Here is a 19,996-nt window from a genome sequence, read left to right as displayed (position 1 = left end):
ACTTTATTACCACAATAAATAAAATGATCTCTGCAAAATCGACGTCGGCTGTTTACCATTCGGTCTACACGATCGGGTATGATAAGAGTTCTATCTTAATAATCTCCTATTAATTTAACAAGAATACTGGCTAGTCGCTCATCCGTCATGGTTATTCGTAATCATAGGTATGCGGCATAACCAAGCTTCTTGTTCAAAGAAGGACATGGCTCAGTAACCAATCTACATATTATTATATGGAATTCCTTTCCTAATTTAACTCCATAAAATAACTCAAGGCCTTTACCAACCACCACATGAGCTCTATTTCAATGGTTTTGGTATCTTCTATATCGTTCCCTCACTGCTGAGGATCGCGACTACATGTGGCGTTCTTCCACTGTGTTCGATCATGGGTGGCTTGGATCGCATGGTACAGACTACCACCAAGTGCTTCTCTTACTAGGGGTCATCGATAAATTACGTCACACGTTGGTTAGTTTTGTGACGTCACATGTTAAAATTGAAAATATTAAAACGCGAAGTTTAGATATGAATAAAAAAGCTTAAAAATCTACGAACTTGAACTATAATTATTAATAATTTTGCATTCTGGCTATCAGATTATTTCTCATGCAACGTCATTTAACTTATAATTTAACTTACAGGTATAAATTGAAAAAATGTGTGACGTCACATCAGCCCCCCCCCCGGTCATAAAAATGCGACAGCCTGTGACAAGGACGGGGAGAGGGCTTCAAAAGTCCTAAAATTCGTGTGACGTAATTTATGGATGGCTCCCTAGATCTCGCCATCTAGCTGGTGGTCTGTCCACAGCGCGCTTGCCCTCAATGCGACCCGTAACTATGAGCTTCTCTAATTCATCTCTGGGAGACCGCATGATGTCTCCAAAGAAGCTCATAACAGGCTCCCGGTAGATGGAAGAGAGTCTTTTTCGGATGTTTAGCTCCCTTAGAATGGATTCGTTAGTTCTCATGGTGGTGGTAGAAGGAGATTAACTTTTTTTTTATCGAGCTCTCAGGCCACCTGGTGTTACACACTGCACTACCCTTCAAACCGAAACGCATTACTGCTTCACGGCAGAAATAGGCGGGGTGGTGGTACCTACCCGCGCAGACTTATAAGAGGTCCTACCACTAGTAAAAACTATTTATTCTAAACTATTTATCAGCGTTCTCTTGAGACATCTATACATATAAATAAAATTGGAGTGTCTGTTTGTAATATTGAAATAACCGCTTTTTACTACATGCATATGAATATAAATACGATACATACACCAAAATAACATTTTTTACAATTTTTGTCTATCTGTCTGTCTGTTTGTTTGTTCCGGCTAATCTCTGGAACGGCTGGACCGATTTTGACGGGACTTTCACTGACAGGTAGCTAATGATATAAGGAGTAACTTATTTTTTAGACTAGCTTCGCCCCGCGGCGTCACCCGCTGTACGACAATAACTGCGGATAACATCGCGAGACTGAACTATCAATAATAAAATTTAATGTTTCCGAAGCGAAGCAAGGGTGGGTCGCTAGTTTGATATAAAGTACGTAAAAAAACCAGTATTTCTGTACACTAAATGATTCCAAACGACAAATATTATACGTACCCGGCTGAGTTAATTTAAAATTGTTCATTTGTCAATTGAACAGCATTTCAATTAATAGCTTAGGTTCAATTAAGGAGTCGACGTTCTGACTAGGCATAAAACTCGATTATCAAAGAGTTTTCAATTACCGTTGGCAGATTGGAGATAGATCAAATTAGATTTCGGTCTAAATTTTGTTCGGATTTTTTTTTAATGGGTAAATTAACTCCTGTAGGATCCAAAGATCACAAAGTGAAAGCCATTCAATTGCTAACAGAATATGATGGAATGTGGATGCTCTACAGCTATGACGGGTTAAATGGTATATGCTTATTGGGGCCCATTGATACAATAGTTTTTAATTTTAATACATATACGCTGTATTGATAATACATTATATATTAATGTGACGTGTTATATAAATTTGACCGCTGTTAAGTCTTACGCGGTTGTGTTATATAAATACCCCTGTTATATTTTTTTTCTATTAACAGACTGAGTTATTTATTGAAGATAAACAATAATATGAACTGATGGTTTTTTTAATTTTTATTGCTTGGATGGGTGGACGAGCTCACAGCTCACCTGGTGTTAACTGGTTACTGGAGCCCGTAGACATGTACAACGTAAATGCGCCACCCACCTTGAGATATAAGTTCTAAGTATAGTTACAACGGCTGCGCCACCCTTCAAACCGAAACGTATTACTCCTTCACAGCAGAAATAGGTAAGGTAGGGGTACCTACCCGTGCGGACTCGCAAGAGGTCCTACCACTAGTAAGGTTCTCCTTATCTCTTCTATTCTCCTCCATATCCGTCTTTACCACATCCAACCAGATAGATACTGATAGGTACTTTATTGCTATTCATTTAAAATATGATAAATAATGATGACTTCAGCTTTATAATATTAGTATAGATTTCCGACACACAATCGATTTTAAGTCGAAGATCGAATAGTAAAAGCTGTTAACGGTGTGGAACGAAATCGGTAACATTATTTACGAGATATTTCGCAAGATTACATTGTTTTGCATTAGAAAGTTCTGTTATGTGAACTTTTATCACCGTGTTTCGTAACATTTTAATTAAGTACTAGTGGTCCCGCAGTAGTCGAAATTCGACTATAATCAATTGGAATTGTAAGTTTGTACACTATTATGATTGTATCTTATACTTCTATAATCACAAACTTCGCCAAGACTACACACTTTAGAAAAATATTAACAAAGACAAACAATATTTAATCTCAATTTGACAACAGACGTCAAGAACAAAAGTTTGACAATAAATAGTATGCATGCGTGTGTGCGTCAAATACATGGTATGTAGTGTGTGTAATGTTTTCTTTATTGATTTAATGTATCTTTTATGCAATATTTAAAAAAAAAAATAGCATTGTGCACTTCTTCTCTATATTCTCTATAAGTGTGGAAAATTTCATATTCCTCAGTCCGCGCAATTTTCGTAAAAAGGGATACAAAGTTTTTGCTTCACGTATTAATATATAGATATCTCCAGCGCGGTTTGAGTCATATCGATTTTTTTAACACTAGTTTTAATCGAGTTAAATTTAGTCTCTACATCTCTTTCTTACTCGTCAACTGCTTATGTATGCTAATCGATTTGTTGCTGCGTGGTTGGGTCAAAAAACCAACGAACACGCTTTTATTAATTTATCTCAAGGCATTTATCTATACAATGTTGTAGTAATAGACGAATTGTTACTGGAGTTTTCACATTTCACAACCTTTTTACGTAAGATTAAAGTTCCTATTGTATAGCGGCTGCTTTACCGCTTAAACCTAAAGACGTGACTACTTTTATTACTGGTGGTAGGACCTCTTGTGAGTCCGCACGGGTAGGTAACCCCGCCCTGCCTATTTCTGCCGTGAAGCAGTGCGTTTCGGTTTGAAGGGTGGGACAGCCGTTGTAACTATACTGAGATCTTAGAACTTATATCACAAGGTGGGTAGCAGCATTTGCGTTGCAGATGTCTATGGGCTCCGGTAACCACTTAACACTAGGTGGGCTGTGAGTTCGTCTACCCATGTAAGCAATGAAAAAAAAAATTCGAAGCTAAAGAAGACGACATCATGGTCCCTACCCGTGCTGGCTTACAATTACGCCCTACCACCGGAAATTACCGATTAAATTATTGCTACTGCTCATTTTCCGGTCAATACTAAGGTGAAGAAATCTACTCGTGCTATTCCGAATACACATATACCAGATATCTTAAGGATAGCCCGTCTTTTAAGTCCGTACGGGTAGGTACCACGTGCCTGCCTATTTCGACTATGAAGCAGCAATGCGCTTTAGTTTGAACATTGTGCTATAACGCTCAGACTTAGAGCTCATGTTCCAATGTGGGTTGCCGGTATTTAGTTTGTTCATGTCTCTGAGCTCCACCCGTCTAAGAACGAAGAATATATATAACAATAACAACATTGTAATCATCTCTTTCCTAATAGTAGGTACATAACAACTTCACCATTTGATGGGCACTTTATTAAGATAATGAAAGCTCAAAGCCCAAAAGCGTTGTTCTCAAATTAATAGAATTGTTAAATAATTAATTACATTAACAAAGTACAGGGTTACTTTCATCTTTGTTCGAATCATGGGCTTATGTTAAAAGAACAAACATTTGAGCGTTTTGTATTTATTCTAGAATCCCATGGAAAACGCAATTTTTAATTATTATGTTTTTTGCCTTTGTACGCAGACGAGCATACGACCCACCTGACAGTAAGTGGTTACCGTTGCTCATGGACGTCGGCAATGCCAGGGGCAGAGCCAAGCCGCCGCCTACCATGTACCGCTGTATTAATGTTGCATCGTTACCTAACTTAAGGCGTCAAATCCAAATCCCAACTATAATGAATATTGAATTAGTATAAAAAAGTCGCTTTCTCTGTCCCTATATATGTCTGTCCTATGTATTCTTAAATCTTTAAAACTACGCAACGAATTTTGATGCGGTTTTTTTTAATAGATAGAGTGATTGAAGAGGGAGGTTTATATGTATAATAACATCCATTAAACAGTGGAGAAATCAATAATAAATTACAGTTTCCGAAGCAAAGCGAGGGCGGGTCACTAGTATTGAATAATGAAATCTTAAAAAGGTAGACACAGGTTGCCTGGTGATATTGAAGGCACATCTTAAGGCAACAGTTTACGGGTTTTTTTTCCTAACTATGCCGATAGCCTTTAGAGGCTATTTCAGCTTCTTCTTCACGTGTAGGTGAGCTCACGGGGTTCAAACCGGTAGCTAACACTGGCCTTAGCAAGAGCAGTGCTTCGCAGAATCTACCACTGGATCGAAAACGCGACCCACTGAGAATATCCGGCGAGAAACTCAGTGGGCTGTGTCTATGGGTTAATTTACTCGTCGAGTCCTTCGTCACAAGCGCCGGGTTCGGCGAGGACACTGACCGGTGCTTGAGGTACCTAAAAGCACCGTTAATGGATCGGGAGGATCCGTAATGACGTGCTTAGGGTTAGTGAGCGATATCAGGTATCGAATATAGCAGACATTCTGAAATGCTTATCATTAACTCTTCATTGAAGAATGACTAGATGACTAGAATAAATAATTTAATAATAATAATACCCGGGTACAAATCACGTACGGTCGTCCGTGATCTCTGGTTCCCATAACACACGGTTTTTTTTTTATAGCTTAGATGAGTGGATGAGCTCACAGCCCACCTGATGTTAAGTGGTTACTGGAGCCCATAGACATCTATAACGTAAATGCGCCACCCACCTTGAGATATAAGTTGTAAGGTCTCAGTATAGTTACAACGGCTGCCCCACCCTTCAAACCGAAACGCATTACTGCTTCACGGCAGAAATAGGCAGGGTGGTGGTACCTACCCGTGCGGACTCACAAGAGGTCCTACCACCAGTAATAAATCCTAATTTGGGGCCAGACGACCGCGCATGATTCGTTCCCAATTAATATTATTATTCATGAACTCGAGCGAGAAAGGAGTTTATTTATTCACAAAACAAGTTGGTTTTTATAAACACAATTGCATAACCGCACGAAAGTAAAGAAAGTGAACATAAATTTTAGAGACGTATCGTAAATTGAACGCCAAACGTACTAAATAAGAAGTTTGCAAACGTTTTGTTACGGGTTCGTGATTTCACGGGCGATAATCGGTCAAGTGCGCTCACCGAGACTGACCTAGACATTACCATTGAAATACGAAACGACATAGATATATTTGATAGAACCGCCAATTTAATGCTAAAACATTTTCAATCTAAATAATAATATAGTAATAATAATAATAATAAGCCTTTTATTCCATGCAAATAGTAGATTGTATACATATTTTAAATATAAAGAAGAAAAGAGAAGAAGAAAAAAAGTAGTGACGTTATTTTTTTTATTTTTTTTTATTGCTTAGATGGGTGGACGAGCTCACAGCCCACCTGGTGTTGAGTGGTTACTGGAGCCCATAGACATCCACAACGTAAATGCGCCACCCACCTTGAGATATAAGTTCAAAGGTCTCAGTATAGTTACAACGGCTGCCTCACCCTTCAAACCGAAACGCATTACTGCTTCACGGCAGAAATAGGCAGGGCGGTGGTACCTACCCATGCGGACTCACAAGAGTTCCTACCACCAGTATTACACGTGTTTCGAATGAATGAAAGTTGCGGAGTGCAAATAATTGAAAATCGCAAGCTAAATAACGATTATAAAAATATATTGGTATTATATTTGATAGATATCAATCTATCAAAATCTATCAAATTTATCGAAATTTCATAACAAAAATATCGATTTAATTCACAACTACTGCTTTTTATAAGAATAAAACTAATAATTGATATCAATATAATAAATGTATTAATAAAAAAAAATATTGTAATTTTAGTTACTTCAGTCAATAACTTCACTTATAAACTGTATACTTAAAAATGTGTATGTGCATTACTATAATTCTCATGTTGTATTTGTTGTTTTAGTTATGTGTTATTTGTTCTACACACACTTATCACTTTTTATTATTATTCTCATTATCCTCTCGCAGGTCTGCTGGAAGAGATTTCTTAAAGAAATAAGCAGTGTCTTTGTACATAATTTTCCTATTTCTCTGTACTATGTATTTTTTTCTGTGTGTACATTAATAAATAAATAAATAAATAAAAAATTATAAACGTCAACCAAAGTATAATTTAAGTAAACGTTATGAAAGTAACATTAGACTGCTTTGGAACAATAATTACAAAATAGTCTCTTTCGATGTTAAATTTGGCCTGTATTACCTAACATATGCTTTCTTCGCGTAACAAACATAATGATAGACAAAAAGAAATTTAACTAACCGTAAAGTTACGATAGTGCAAACAAAAATTGGAGCTCATTACATTGGATCAAAAAGTCGACTAATGACAGCAATCATTAGTCGAGTCTGAATCGACTTAATGGCGAGTTCGTAACGACCCACGAGCTGGTAGTTGGGGAGTGCGCGAGCGACGAAACACATCCGCATTCGCCCAGCATTCGACTTCACATTCTCTTAAAGAAAACCCGTTCCTCTAAAGAATTAAAAAAATAAATATTTTAATCAAAAGCAATGCCCCAAGTATGTTTTTAAATAACAGTGAGAATTACATTAATGTATACGTGAACTAAGTGTACATTAAACAATTATTTAGTGTTTCGTTTACTAAACAGTGGATTTGTGCATGAAAAGTGAAATTCGTGATGCCGTAAGCCGATCTGGGCTATTTCATAAATAAAAGTAAAGAACTAGCCAACGGATCTACATTTCTTCTGTCGCAACATGGATGTTTTCAACTTAATTGGAAAGTAAGTGTTTGTTTGGGTCGTTCTTAAAAAATTTTAAAAGTGACATTTAGAAAGTTGTTTTTTTTTGTTAACGGAATGTGACTCCTTAGTTGAAATTTAATATGTTTTTTTTTTAAATATAAATTTGTATGTATTTGTAGGATAATATAAAATTCATAAATCAGCATAAGAAAACATAATTGTATTTATCTATATTCTATTAGTTGGTTGATAAAAAACTAGACAAGGTCCGTGCGAAGTCTTCACCTATAAAGAGGAGTATCCAAAATCCTAAAAACTCGTTAAAGACAAGATCAATGTGAAAGAAAGAAGAAAGTAATTGAGTAATCTCCATCCAACGAAGAGTTTGAACTTAATAATTGTTTTAACTACCAACTTAAATCGAATTAGACTTGGCTTATCCTATTTGACGAGCTAATATGTAGAATTAATCAACAATAGCGGCGGGTCTCGCACTGATAACGATAGAAAGCTATTATCACGCGTCATGTAGGTGACCCCTTGAGTTTCGCTGGCAAGTTTAACGACCGGTTTGGTAGGATTCTATGCCATGTTTGTTTGCTTTTTTGCCGACGAATTAAGACGAAGAATGCGCCCAAATGAGCTGCAGTTACGTACGCACGATCCTTTGAAATTATATTGGGTTCTCTCTCTCTCTCTCTCTTCCCAGATATTTATCCCACGCGGTGGTGGTGGGGTCAGCTTTCCTGACTTTACTCCCCCACTTCGCTCTGTCTTCGACATCCTCGTCAGCAACATTGCATTCTCTCTTGTTCTTCAGCACTACGTCCCTCCACCTTGTCTTGGGTCTACCTCTAGGTCTCCGACCGGGGAGGTCGAGTAGTAGCGCCAAATTTCCGACGTAATTCTTACGGACCGCTTAGGACCTCTGGGTGTGCGGAGGAACTTCGTTTCTCTCTGTGCTTTGTACCGTATGTTCCATGGGGAGTGCTTTGAGGAATTGTTTGAGATGATACTATCATCTCGTTTTTATCATCGCACCGCCCGCCATCGGAGTAAAGTTCATCTATACTACCTGGAGCCACTGCGTTCATCCACAGTGCGTTTCCAGAGATCTTTTTTGCCACGTACCATCCGGCTATGGAATGAGCTCTCCTCTACGGTGTTCTATCGAGAGCAACGCTATTTGGAAGCATTTTAATTGAGGAGGTTATTATATATTACAAAATTCATAAAATATGACCGAAAGCATAATTGCATTTCTCTAAATTCTGTTAACTGATAAATAGCTTGATAAGGTCCGTGCGAAGTCTTCATCTATAAATCCGGACAACGTCTGGTAAATGAGAAGTGTTTCAATTATCCCTGTTTTGTTCTAATGCCTTTTAATGCAATGAAATTTAAGAACAATACTAAGAATACCGCATTACATAAGCAACAAGATCACATAAATGGACCTCAATATTCCCACAGTGAAAGAGGAAATAGTGGCTTACAGCAAAAAATACCAAGTTAGGTTATCGACACATGTCAATAAATTGGCGTCGGACCTCGGAGGTACAGGGGCAGTGTAGTTTACTAGATTAAGGAGGCACAGTATACCTACCTTACAGAATAGAAATTAAATCATACAATAAGAGATGAAGACGTCACTGGACATCTGATTCTGTTCATATCACTATTAAGTTTAAAATCAGCCAAAGGAATAGCTCATTGTTAACTGAAATAGAGACATTAAAACAAAAGAGAAAAAAAAGCCTTTTAATTTACAACGTCGCGTGTTACTTGAATGGTATTCGTAAGAATCGAGTATCAGGTAATACTTGATAAGTCATAGAACTTAAAAGTAGGGACCACCCATTAGCCTATCTATAGCTTGAGTCTTTAGAGCTGCCAATAACGAGAACTATATTAATTATAATTCATTATAGACTTGACTATGAAACAAAAGTTAATATTTGGCACTGCCTTTAGAAATAAATAATTTCTCGCGGTTACGCTGACTTAACACCCTAGTTTAGCAAAGGTACGAAAGTAAAAAAAAATAAAAAAAATTGTGACTAAAATTTAATTAAAGTAAAATCAGAGGTGTTTTCATACCAAAGTGTTGTGTCTCGTGATATATACTACATAGTCAAAAAGATCTTCTTAGCAGACCATAAAATTGTTGTTAAAACTATCATATATCCCTTCATTTTTGTTATATAACTACACATAGCTCCATCTAACTGGTGGTAGAACCTCTTGTGAGTCTGCACAGGTAGGTACCACCGTAATGCATTTCGCTTTGAAGGGTGGGGCAGCCGTTGTAACTATACTGAGACCTTCTAATCTTGAGATATAAATTTGTTGAGACCATCTAACCTTGAGATATAAGTTCTAACTTATATCTCAAGGTGGGTGGCGCATTTACGTTGTAGATGTCTATGGGCTCCAGTAACCACTTAACACCAGGTGGGCTGTGAGCTCGTCCATCCATATAAGAAAAAAAACATACATCAGACGAACAGAAACAGACAGTCCTGTAAATTATTAAACTACTAATAACTTCATTTAAAAGTATCATCCGACAAATATCCAATCGATATCTAAACTAAGCGGTTGGCAGCGGCTTGGCTCTGCCCCTGGCATTGCTGAAGTCCATGGGCGACGGTAACCACTCACCATCAGGTGGGCCATATGCTCGTCTGCCTACAAGGGCAATAAAAAAAAATAAAAAAACTATGGATGCCTTTTATTACCACTGAATTACTAATTTGATATTTGAGGCCGTCAGCGCAAAAGTGGCCTAAGCTTACCATAGTTAGTATGGAGGCAATTGGGTTTGAATTTTCATAAATTTGAATTTGAGTAGGTAACAAACAATACGCGCAAAAATAATGTTTATAAAGCTATCTGTTATCTATGGATGAAACTATAGATAGGCCGGTTTTGCATAAAAAATTATTATATTTTAAATAAATTCCAATATACGTCATATAAGCTTGAATATAAAAAAATGTGGGCTAGGCCACTTTTACGCTGATGGCCTCATTTCTACTTTTAAATTATAGAAACTGATAAAATATAAAAATTTAGAAGTGCGAATTCCGCGATTATTTTTTATATTTTTTATTGCTTAGATATATTATATAGTATATAAATGTGGACCGGACAAGAATTCTAGAATAAATACCAGTGATAATAACCGTCTTATATTTGTAGTTGTAAATCAATATTTTCGAATATCATCATTTATTCTATACTAGCTCGGTAACGCTGATATGGGATCTCTAGACCATCAGCTTAGGTAGGAAAAAAGTATTCTATAAAGTTATTGTGTAATAATGTAGGTGCTGTAAGTGACCTCATTAGCGTCTCATCTTGCGTCATCACACAATTCCAACATACGTATTCCAGCCAGCAAAACTAGACCCCTACTTTGTACAGCAAGGAGACCACAGTATGAGCAGAGAGGGTTGCTCCGTGACTCGTCCTGCCAATCCCCCATGAGGCTACGACCCAACGGCTGACATTCAGTACGTCGTCTGGCCGGCTGAGAGATCTTTCCTTTGACTATCTATACCTCCAAACACCCGACATTGCCCGAATTACGTTCTTCACCTCGATAACAAGTATACGATGTGTTTACCCAACCTTGTATCTTTGTGCGAAATACCGTCCAAACCTATAATTGCTTCATTCCCTAACAAACATTCATATATACAATTTCACATTTAACAAATTAGTATAGAATATTCACAAGCACGAATGCAAAGCTATTAACAATTCAATGTAATTTTACAAAAAAATAAAAAACGGTCATCTTAGAAACTTCTCTACGTTGTCAAAGTGTGTTACCACTTTCTACACGAACTCATTTAAAATCGCAGCTACTTCACTAAACATTCTAAATGTCCTGTTTCTCGTTAACGAAGCATTTGGCGTTTGCGGTAATGTAGTCTTTAAGTGAAGATCTGTTCTTGAGAAATTGACTATTCATCTATACTAATATTATGAAGAGGAAACATTTGTTTGTTTGTATTGAATAGGCTCCGAAACTACTGAACCGATTTGAAAAATTCTTTCACTATTTGGAAGCTACACTATTCCCGAATGACATAGGCTATAATCTTTTTTTTTTAAAATTAGGGATCCTTACTAAAACTCCAATAATGTAACCCAAGATGTAAAACAATTACCTAAGATATTCTTTACATCGCGTGCCCTGCGAAAACTATTGATGATAGAATAAAATAATGTACCACGACTTTGTAGAACACATTATTGTTTATAAAAAGTGTCGCGACAGCATATGTTTAACTATTATAGTTATGCCGCAATAAGTGTTCTTTTATCTAAAAAAATAAAACAACGTCAAATATCGTTGAAATTTTTGTTAAAGACCCGAGCGGAGCCATACCGGACCGCTTGTGTCATATAAGTATATTATTTAAACAAATTCTGCTTAAGTAAATACAGCTGACTTGCCAATTTCGGCCACGATACAGTCATATGGTTTGAAGAGCGACGTAACCTCAATACACCTCACGTCTCAAGGTGGGTACGATAATCAGCTTAAGACATCAGACGTACCTTATGATCACGGGACATTTTGTACTACACTTTTTTTATGATCACGTGCTGTCATTTGCGTCTTTATGCTTCAGTAAGCCCTTAACATCAGATAGACAGTGTGTTAGTGAACACATCTTTATTAATGACTAGCTGACCCGGCAGACTTCGTAGTGCCTCAATCGATAAATCAAAATACCTAAACTTTTGATTTATCGATTGAGGGGGGGGGGGGGACAAAGAAAAAACAAACTTGTTATTTTTATTTATTTCTGAGCATTTTCATATCTACCTTTTAAACCTTCTCTGGACTTCCAGAAATCATTCAAGAGCAAAATTAGCCAAAATGGACCAGCCGTTCTCGAGTTTTAGCGAGACTAACGAACAGCAATTCATTTGTATATAATTATATAGAAGATATAGAAGAAGAATTATATAGAAGATTTTCACTGGTGGTAGGACCTCTCGTGAGTCCGCGCGGGTAGGTACCACCGCCCCGCCTATTTCTGCCGTGAAGCAGTAATGCGTTTCGGTCTGAAAGGTAGGGCAGCCGTTGTAACTATACTGAGATCTTAGAACTTATATCTCAAGGTGGGTGACGCATTTACGTTGTAGATGTCTATGGGCTCCAGTAACCACTTAACACCAGGTGGGTTGTGAGCTCGTCCACCCATCTAAGCGATAAAAAAAAAACAAGTATATATAAATCGTAAAACGTTCTTGAAAATCTGTTCCTTAACGGCTTTAGTTGTCAGATACTCGTGACGATCAAACCGTACGGGTAGTCATAAATATTTCGACGACCCCACGTATCCTGCGAGACATATGTGGGTACGTTATAATATCTAACCTTGATTCCAAGTCCTGAATCTGAGAGCCACTTTCATATAACCGGTCCCAAGATACCGGATCATATGAAATATCTAGGACTTATTGAATAAACTAGGCCTTTATATGTCCTAGATTCTGGGCACTTGGTTAAGCGGTGTTCGATTTACGCGTCAAATAAAACTGTTAACTTCCAACTTACCATCGTTTTGTTATCCAGAAAATTTTGAAATTTCAAACTCCTCATACAGTTTTATTTATATCCAAACTAGCTGACCCGGCAGACTTCGTAGTGCCTCAATCGATAAATAAAAAGCCTAAACTCTTGTATAAAATAAACATAAAACAAACAAAAGGAATCCGTCCGACGGGGGACACATAAAAGGAAAAAAATATTGTTATTTTTATTTAATTTCGAGCATTTTCATATTTATTTACCTTTTAAGCCTTCTCTGGACTTCCACAAATAATTCAAGACCAAAATTAACCAGCCGCTCTCGAGTTTTAACGAGACTAACGAACAGCAACTCATTTTTATAAATATAGATTAACAATGGAACTTTATTATTTTTATAACCATTTTTGGTAGCCCTTCACACGGCCCATCTGATGGTAGATCATCACAGTTGCTCATGAAAATCGGCAATATCAGGAGCAGAACTAATCTGCTTTCTACTGAAAATCTACAATTACGTCTACGCGGATTATAATTTCGTTATAGAACACTGGAATTTTATAAAGTATTGGTTCGATCATGCATAGGGTACTGCCATCAACAAATGAGGATCTTCGAATACCAGCATCTTCCATTCAACGTAATGCAAAGCAACGAAATGTTTGACTATAGCATTCAGTATAAAATCAATGGAGATTTCCAGCCAATGTCAAAACTAACAACAAACCAAAATCTTATCATTCACGAAAAATAATAGAATGATTTTAGGAAAATTATGCTCGGACTCATTACACACAGAGGGTACATTAATACATTCGTTTCAATATCACACGTTAGTTAATTGTAATATTTTAAGATCACATATAGTCACTTTTAAGCGATCCATCAATTTTAGTTTAATTTTGTGTATCCGAAGTAAAGCTGTTGTATTTTTTGTACGAGGGTTTTTTTTTTTATTGCTTAGATGGGTGGACGAGCTCACAGCCCACCTGGTGTTAAGTGGTTAATGGAGCCCATAGATATCTAGAACGTAAATGCGCCACCCACCTTGAGATACAAGTTCTAAGGTCTCAAGTATAGTTACAACGGCTGCCCCACCCTTCAAACCGAAACGGATTACTGCTTCACGGCAGAAATAGGCAGGGTGGTGGTACCCACCCGCGCGGACTCACAAGAGGTCCTACCACCAATAATTACGCAAATTATAATTTTGCGGGTTTGATTTTTATTACACGATGTTATTCCTTCACCGTGGAAGTCAATCATGAGCATTTGTTGAGTACATATTTCATTAGAAAAATTGGTACCCGCCTGCGGGATTCGAACACCGGTGCATCGCTTCAATACGAATGCACCGGACGTCTTATCCTTTAGGCCACGACGACTTCAAAAAGGAAGGAAGGAAACGTGATTTTATTTTACTTAATAAAATTTCTCATTGTAAAATTTATAACTACAGTATACGCATGCATTAATTAAACAGACGTGTTTCAGAAGTATGCCCCTAAGGTAAAAATATCTTATTTCGAAATAATATTTTAAATGTGCCTTGTTAATTATCTCTTGAAACACGCGCGTTCTCTATGGGAAAATTCACTATTGCCTACCTTATGGCAAAGTTTAAGGACTTCCAATTATCATAGCGCTTAGAGGCCGCTGTAATTCTAAATGATAGCGTAATGCATGTGGATTAAGATCGAGACTTAACGGCCAATCTTCAAGTCTGGTGGAGTTAGAAACGATCGTCTGGAGAGCCACTCGTGGTGGATCAAGCTTTATGTCCGGCTGCTGAGACTAGCCGCAAGGACCTTTCTTAACTGCCTAGCATGACCCGGTTAAGAAGCTCAACCACTTTTCCAAGAATCGTATAGATTTTCAGAAAGCCTGCTTACTTTTTACTTAGTCATCACTGGGGTTCAGATTATGCCTACGTTTTATCCTACTGACTAATTTAGAAGTTTCAATAGAGCTTACAGCATAAAGCAACATAGCTTATGAGTTCTGGTTATTAAAATCTTGCTCTGTAGTAAATTAATTTTGTTAGTTTCTTCCTTCTAGGAATTCCCTTTGATTTGGTCAGGCGCTACCTTAGGAATTTATTTTGATTTAATCACCCTCTTCGTTTTAAAATTATCAATAATTTGGATGCTACTTACTGCTCTTATATAATATATATAAAATATAATATTATAATATTATATAACATACGTTATATGTTATCATCTTCATTCATCCCTTCATCTTTCTGAGTGCTTGAGTCACGACAACTACACATCTTACCGCCTAAATCAATCTAATAAATAGATCCTATAACCTTATTAGGAAAGTTGGCATACCTTTCCTAGACTAATTAGACTAATTGACTCGCCAGGGTATGTATGATAATCAAGTCCAGCAATGTACATAGGACTACCAGATGCAGGAAGTTCTTAAATCTTCTATTATAGTTTTTATTTTACGATACATTTTCACATCAATTGTTATATCTTATACCTTTAAACGAGCAATTCTTTTATATTAATATATATGTATATATATATAGATATATACATATTTTTTTTTTTTTTTTTATGATTGAAGGATTGCTGGTGGCCCAGACGCCTTTCCAGTTTCACCAGGACAGGTGGGCGAGCAAAGGCTCAGCCAGGAGGGGTGGGATTTGCTAACAGCTGCCCGAGCGCCTCCGAAGGAGACCTAACAACTCAAGAGTAGCTGCTTCGCGAATGAATCTACTACCGGATCGGAATCGCGACCCGCTGAGAAGATCCGGCGAGAAACTCAGCGAGCTGATTCATGGGTTAGGTTGCACGGCGAACTCTTTGTCGAGTTCGACGAGTACGGTTACCGAGGTCCCTAAGCCTGCTCCTAGAGCTGAAGGCGTCTAGTGCAAAGGTTATTGGATCTGAGGGATCCGTAAGGACGTGTCTAGGGCGTCGACGGTGACTGGCTCCTGCATGATCAGGATTCGGGGAGTAGTCAGCGGCGGCTACGATAAGGCGATTATCATGACGCATAGCCTTATCGAAGTACCGTTCCGACGCTGACTTCATGTATTTCTGTATAGATTCGAGGCCCAGGTCGTCGTGTAGGTCAACGTTCCTCACGAACCACGGAGCTCCGACGGCTAACCTGCAAAAGCGGGATTGTAGAGATTGAAGGGTGTCTATGCGTGTGCGGGCCGCGTGAGCGAACATCACACTCGCGTAAATCATGACGGGCCTTATGCAAGTCTTGTAAAGTGTCACCTTGTTCCGAAGGGACATCTTACTCCGCTTACAGATCATGGGGTAGAGTCTACCGAGAATAAATGCGGCACGGTCACGGACTGATTTTATATGCGGGCGGAATGTCATCGATGCATCCAGGGTAACGCCCGGGTACTTGACCTTCCTGGCCCAGGGTATGGATTGACTAAAGAGAGTAATCGGGGGTGTGAGATTCCTCCTCCTAATACGGGAGGAAATCCGTGTGGAGCTTCCCCTCTGAAATAGCACCGCAGAACTTTTCGCTGGGTTGATGTCTATGCGCCATTTTCGGAACCACTGTCCTAGGGCTAGGGCTGCGCTCTGAAGCTTCTTCGCGATTAGGGACTTGTTTCTACTGGAATAGTAAACAGTCGTGTCGTCGGCGAATAAAGCTAAATGGGTCGGCGGTGACCGGGGAATATCGTTAACGAATAAGCTAAATAGGAGGGGTGAGAGGACAGAGCCTTGCGGGACTCCAGCTGTGAGAGGTCGTGGGGAGGAGCGGGTTCCCTCGACTCGATATCGAAAAGAGCGGTTCGACAAGAAGTCCCGTATGATGAGCACGAGACTATCCGGCACACCCATGTTGAATAGTTTGAAAATCAAACCGTTGTGCCAGACTTTGTCGAACGCTTTTGCGACGTCGAAAAAGAGATCTCCCGTGTATAACGGTTTTGATCGATTAAGCCCCACAAGAATTTGCTCCGTGAGGCGGTGCACCTGTTGAACGCATGAGTGATTTGTACGGAATCCGAATTGTTCATCGATGAGAATGCCCTTGGATGAGACGAAGTCTCTGAGGCGTTTGTAGAGCAGACGCTCATACAGTTTACCTAGAGACATGAGGAGGCTGATCGGGTGGTAGCTCGTCGGATGATTTTTTGGTTTACCGGGTTTATGTTATATTAATATATATGTGACGTGTCCTTCTTCAAACGAGGCTTGTGGAGAGTATTAAGCAGTAGGCAGCGGCTTGGCTCTGCTCCTGGCATTGCTGATGTCCATGGGCGACGGTAACCACTTACCATCAGGTGGGCCGTACGCTCGTCTGCCTACAAAGGCAATAAAAAAAAATAAAAAAAAAAAAATTTATATGATCTGAATCTCGGAAACGGCTCCAACGATTTTCAGGGGGTTTCGGGGGCGATACATCGATCTAGGTACGATTTATTTTCAGAAAATGTTGCTTTATTCGTGTTTTCCATAATCAACTTTATCGATAATCAACTTTATGACTCTTCCCGACATCTATTGGCGACTAACAATACTATTTTTACTGCTTTAAAGACACAACAAGATGGCGTTATAAAAAAAAAGCCGAACAAAGCTCGGTCATCATCTAGTTTACCTTACGCACCATACGTTGGTAGAAAGTTCTTGTCGATATTCATTACTGTTTATAGAAAAGCTGATGTTAACGTGTAGCACTGAAACTTAGGATATAAAGTGTATTGAAGGTAAAAAAATATATTTCACCCGTTTAAGGCAAAAGAAAAGGAAGGCTATAAATGCAGCAGATTAGTGACTTGCTCGATATTCATTAATTTCTTTATTCAACAAAAGATAAAAACACTTATATATATATTATTAGAGGCGACTCCCTCTTAAGTCAAAGTCGATGGGCGGAGCCATTGACGACGAGCACTCACGTGGACTCGTGACGTCATCTGGAGGGGCAACTCGTCATCTGGAGGGGCAACTCGTCATCTGGAGGGGCAACCGACCGACCAGCGGGGACATCACGCCACCTCGGATCACTTTTGCTGGAAGCGCGCGCAGCGTTCACTTGTCTTAGATTTAATATTCTGTGTCGATCGTTCCTTTTTTTGTGTTTTGACTTTTGTATTTTTTTTATTTATTTAAATTATTAAGCCGTTGCTAAAATCAGAAGTGGGATAGGGCTTGTGCCCTATCCGCTTTTGGGTTATCCTGGCGTACAGTTTATTTTTAAAATTTGCATTAAATTAACAACGTAATGACCGATATACGTGTAACTGGAAGCAGGGTAGGAGGACGCTCGCATTCGCCGAATGTTCGAGACCTATATTGGAGAATAATATTGGTGCGTTTAATTGCTTAAAACTCAAATGTGAACGTTGCGCGTGAGTCGAGCCCGCTAGGGTCGCAGATAGAAGACGCACGTCCCTCGACCGCGGACGGTGGTGGCGCCGGACCCGTGGTGGCGTTGGGAATCACATCACCGCCGCCGTCAGAGTCCCGCGCGTACGACGCTACAGACAGGATCATCGGAGCATTAAGTGCACTGTCCAAAGTAAGGTCGAACCATTTTTATATTTCTAATTTTGACCCCAGCGTTAATGATATCGATTCTTGGTGCGAAGTAGATTTTTTTTGTCGGATACCCTCTTATGAAATGTAATAAATCACCAAGTAACTAGCTCAACGACTTTATCACAACCGACCTTACGGTCTATTTTTATTGACGCGATAGAACATGCTCGAGACTGAATGCTCAGTTTCGATGGGTGGAAATAACATTCGAAGGGTTCAAAATGTTACTAGTCGGCACACTCCATCAATACGTCAATTAGACAACAGTCCGACTGTCCAGGTCGGTGATCATGCAAACGGGACGCCGTGTTGCTCCATCGCCGTGTCGATTGTACCCGCGTTTGAGAATAGATGTAAAATAGTTCCACCACGCGTTGTGACAATAAAAAGGCAACTACCACATCAGCACGGAAGTTAACCGAATCCATTAGATTCGTAAATTCAGATCTAGCTCATGGTTACTTTATTTCTAAGTTTTACCCTGCCGTGCAATACATAGACACATTGTGTAAGGAAGTAGAATGGACTAGATCCTTAACTGGGAAGGCACTGAGTATTTGTCACGAGTTTTGGGCTGTCTTAAGAGTGATGAGCGTACTTGGTTACACGTGTGATTGTCTAGTGACCGGACGTGGGGTAACTTCGTAAAAGACTTTAAGCCGTTGTGTCCGCGAAAGTTAGAGTATGCCAATATTCTTTATAATGCTATGCAATTAGCATCAGATTGCTTTGCCTCATACGTCGAGTGCGCCAGGAGATCGTTGCTCTGTATTAAGATGGTCAGAGGTCTGACTGACAAACTCGGAACTTTAATAATGATACGGGGCATAATGGGCCCTCTGGTTGACTCGCGAACGCTAGTCTACAGATTCACGAGTTGATTTAATTTTTGGTGGAGGTCAGGTTAGGCCGAGTCCTCGTAGGGTTCAGGCACTAGTTGAGTCACCAGTGACGCGTAATGTCAAACATTCTTGGGGTTGACTGCATGCTTCCAGAGATTTACGTGGTAACATAGTTCACGTAGATGTTGTAACGTGGTAACATAGTTCACGCAGAGATTTACGTGGTAACATAGTTCACGTAGATGTTGTAACGTGGTAACATAGTTCACGCAGAGATTTACGTGGTAACATAGTTCACGTAGATGTTGTAACGTGGTAACATAGTTCACGCAGAGATTTACGTGGTAACATAGTTCACGTAGATGTTGTAACGTGGTAACATAGTTCACGCAGAGATTTACGTGGTAACATAGTTCACGTAGATGTTGTACCGTGGTAACATAGTTCACGTATATGTTATGACGTGGTAACAAAGTTCACGTAAAGGTGTGACGTGGTAACGCAGTTCACGTTACGAGTGTATTAGCTTGACATGTTAACTTGGCCATGTCAACCAGACTTTACTCTCACAGTATATTATACACCCGATATGGTAACAGTGCCGTGTCGTCAGTACATCTAACGTAACTCAACAAGAGCCATACATGAACGCACTGAAATGTCAT

The 19,996-nt window shown here is 39.0% G+C and overlaps 1 protein-coding gene and 1 long non-coding RNA gene across 2 annotated transcripts in view; one reads left to right on the top strand and one right to left on the bottom strand.

The window, feature by feature from the left end:
* LOC149499757 (uncharacterized) overlaps nt 1–19,996 on the bottom strand; it is a 145,397-nt gene that overhangs the window by 116,851 nt on the left and 8,550 nt on the right. The gene's annotated exons all lie outside the window — the stretch shown is intronic.
* Nucleotides 7,113–19,996, top strand: part of Osi24 (Protein) — a 51,182-nt gene continuing 38,298 nt past the window's right edge. Inside the window, exon 1 of the mRNA XM_028187784.2 lies at nt 7,113–7,434. The gene's annotated coding sequence lies outside the window, so the exon portion shown is untranslated. The remainder of the gene's footprint in view (nt 7,435–19,996) is intronic.

Source organism: Bombyx mandarina, chromosome 26, assembly GCF_030267445.1.
Source record: "Bombyx mandarina strain Sakado chromosome 26, ASM3026744v2".
Lineage (NCBI taxonomy): Eukaryota > Metazoa > Arthropoda > Insecta > Lepidoptera > Bombycidae > Bombyx > Bombyx mandarina.
This window is presented reverse-complemented; position numbering and strand designations above follow the sequence as displayed.